Source organism: Arachis ipaensis, chromosome B8 (genome assembly GCF_059453495.1).
Source record: "Arachis ipaensis isolate K30076 ecotype BB chromosome B8, ASM5945349v1, whole genome shotgun sequence".
NCBI classification, from domain to species: Eukaryota; Viridiplantae; Streptophyta; class Magnoliopsida; order Fabales; family Fabaceae; genus Arachis; species Arachis ipaensis.
Genome location: NC_142443.1, coordinates 42058011 through 42061496, shown reverse-complemented (window position 1 = coordinate 42061496; position 3486 = coordinate 42058011).

Below are 3486 nucleotides of genomic sequence, written 5' to 3'. Positions count from 1 at the left end.
CGTCGCCTTGCGAATTCCTCCTCACGCGTATGCATGGATGACGCGTGCTCGTGGCCATGAATGTCCTCTTCACGCATACGCGTGGGTGACGCGGGCGCGTGGCCTTGAATTCTCCAAATGCTCATTTCTTCATGAATTCTCCACTTTGCATGCTTTTTTCTTCACCTCTTCCATCAATTCCTTGCCTTATGAACCTGAAATCACTCAACAAACATATCAAGGAATCGAATGTAATTAAAGTGAATTAGATTTAGCTATTTTAAGGCCTAAAAAGCATGTTTTCACTCTTAAGCACAAATTTAGGGAGAATTACAAAAGCATGCTATTTCATTGAATAAATGTGGGATAAGTTGATAAAATCTCCTAAATTCAACACAAGATAAACAACAAAATTGGGGGTTTATCACTACCCAGTATCACCATAGCCAAGCTATAAGGTCATACCATCCTTCTCCTATTGAGGTGCCGACACCGGCTCCTACCACAGAGTAGACACCTCTTCAGTTGAATCTCTCACTGTCAAGCGTATTAGCAGTGGACTCAGTTTATTCTTTTACTTTCAGACTCCGCCATCCATAGATGCAAACCTCTTCAAGTTCTCATCACAGATTCAGGAGGCCCCAATAGAGGCATTAGATCCACCTATGCCATAAGATGTCCCAACACAACAGCAAGCCCCACCACAGCAACCCAAGCATGAGACACATCAACCGAGTTTTGATACTCATGGTGACTTGGGGGTTGATGGTTGTGATCGTGGTTAGGTTTTAGATTATTACTATATCCCATGATCTTCTATGTATTCATCTATGTTATCTTTGTTATCAATTTAATCTTCATTAGTGAATTGTACCAACCATGGTTCTGAAAACCAAACCGGATTGGCCGGTTCAACCAGATTAACCAGGAACCGGTCACCTAGCCAGTCCGGGTAAGGCCAGAAACTGCTTGGTAAAAAACCGGTGAAAAAACTGGTTGAACTGGCGGTTAACTGGTGAACCGAAAGAACTGTCCGATTTTTTAGCAGGTTTTTTGGTTTGAAAGTAAACCCCTAAACGGCATCCTTTTGTCTCTAAAAAAAAAGAAAGGCTAAATGTAAACAAAGTTGAACCCTAATCAGTAATCACCCAGAAGCCAGAAGAGGAATCAGCACCCACAGCAACTATCTATCATCTCTTCGCAGTCGCATAGCCACCACCACCAATCGAGCAGCCCACCGCCATCGCCGCCGCATCCCGCAGGCACAGAAGAACTGAAGAACGCGTGTTGCAAGCTTACCCTAAATCCCTAATCAGCTAATCTTTTCGAAGAAGTGAAGAACACCCCCACTCCCAACCCTAAGCTCTTCCAAGCTCGAGCTTCTGTCTACCAAGGACAACCGCCGCCGTGATTCGAAGCAGACGCCGGAGCAAGCGCCACTGTCACGGGTCATCGCCTCAGCGTCGCAGGTTGTTCTATTCTCTACTTCGAGGCTCGAGCTTCTGGCCTTTTGTTCTCTACTTCTCTTGCGGTTAGTTCTGGGCTTCTGGCTCTTCTGTTCTTGTGCTTTCATTTTTTGTTTTGTCTCTTCTCGTCGCGGGTCGTTCGGTTCTCTTCTTCTGTTCTTGTGTTTTTTAATTTTTTTTATTTTGTTTATTATATGATTAACCAAATGTTGAATAAATTTGATGTATGTTGAATTTGAGAATTCTGCTGATGTATGTTGAATTTGAGAATTCTGCTCTGCTTTGTTCTTCAATTTTTTTATGAAGAAGGTTCATGTTTTTTAATTTTTTATAAAGTAGGTTCATGTTCTTCAGATGCAGAGTTCTTCTGCTCTCTTGTTCTATTTTTTATTTTTTTTGTTTATTATATGATTAATCATTCTGAAATGTTGAATAAATTTGATGTATGTTCAATTTTAGAATTCTGCTCTGTTGATAATGTAGGTTCAATTTTTTCAATTCTGATCTGTTGAATTAACTAGATGAATTGCTGAATTTAATTATGTTGAATGCCGTATGAATTGTATGAACTATGAATTGATATATGGAAACCCTATCAGAGCTGCAACCACCTTCAAAAACTTGGCTTATTAAACTTAAAAAAACTTGGCTTGTTATATTGATTCTGATTTTTTAGCTTTGTTTTGTTATACTGATCCTGATTTTTGAGTTGTTGGTTCCTGATTTTTTCTAATTCTTCTAATTCTGAGTTGTTATGAATGAATGATCTTGTTTTCAATTGAAGATAAGTGTGTTCAATTGTTCAAGCCCATCGTTGGTCCAAACCCTATAACAGAACTTTGCTATGGAAAAATGATCTTATTTTCAATGGATGCTGATTGCTTGTGTGGTTTGTTTGTTACAGAAAGTACAAAAGGCTCTTTTGCAATTTGATGTCCACTCAAAATCTGCTTTTCAGTTTTTATTTTTTATTTTGAATGCTATATAGAATATTTTGGATTCTGGATTCTGTAATTTTGGATTTTTGAATGTTATATTCAATTTTGTAATATGGATTATCTATATGATGGAACAATAGAATACTTATTGATGATTATGAGTAGTGTCTTTATTTAGTTAAAAACCTGTGTAGTTTTTGAATGCTATATTCAATTTTTGATTATATATTAATTTTTTTTATAATTTTACTATATATTTAATTAAACCGGTTTGACCACGGTTCGACCTCGGTTGAACCATTGTTGAACCAGTCACTTGACCGGTTCAATGACCGGTCCAGTTCTCGCAACCTTGGTACCAACCATAGTTGTCAAAACTAAACCGGTTATTAAACCAGTTAGGCTACTATTATTTCTTTAAATAGTGGTAGTGATTTATTGTTTTTATTAAAAATTTTATGCTTTTAATATAAATGCTCTTAGCATTTCTTTTCTTAAATTCAAATTAGATATTTTTCTTACTTTAATTGAGATTTTTGGTGTTTTGATCAATGCTCTTTGGAGTTGTTTTGTACTTTGATATGAGTAGAAAATGAAATAAGGATCAAAAGAACAAAGAAGGAAGTCAAGAACACGCTTTGAACTACATCTTCATTAGTTTTGGAATTTTCATCCGAGCAGTTTGGTTGGACTAGTTTCTATCGATTTTGACCGAATTCCATCGATTTTAATTGGTTCTTACCGATTCTCATCCTTAAACGGTTTTGAGACTGGACCAAACTGATTAAAAAATTCGGTTCATTGATTTTTCAGCCAAACCGATCGGTCTAGTCTGATTTTAATAACTGTAGTACCGACTTTATCTTTATTGGTGATTTTATCTATGTTGTTTTAAATACTTATTTAGTTAAGGAAAGATAAAAAATGATGCAAAGAAAAATTATATATCTAATGACAATAAATAAAAGATACAAAGGATGTGTAAAATAAAGAAAACTAGAGCTAGATGATACAAACAAAACTTTATAAAAAGCTTAAGAAATATTCACGTACAATGAGAACTTCATAAATAAACCAAGTATGAATGGATTAGGTATGATCTA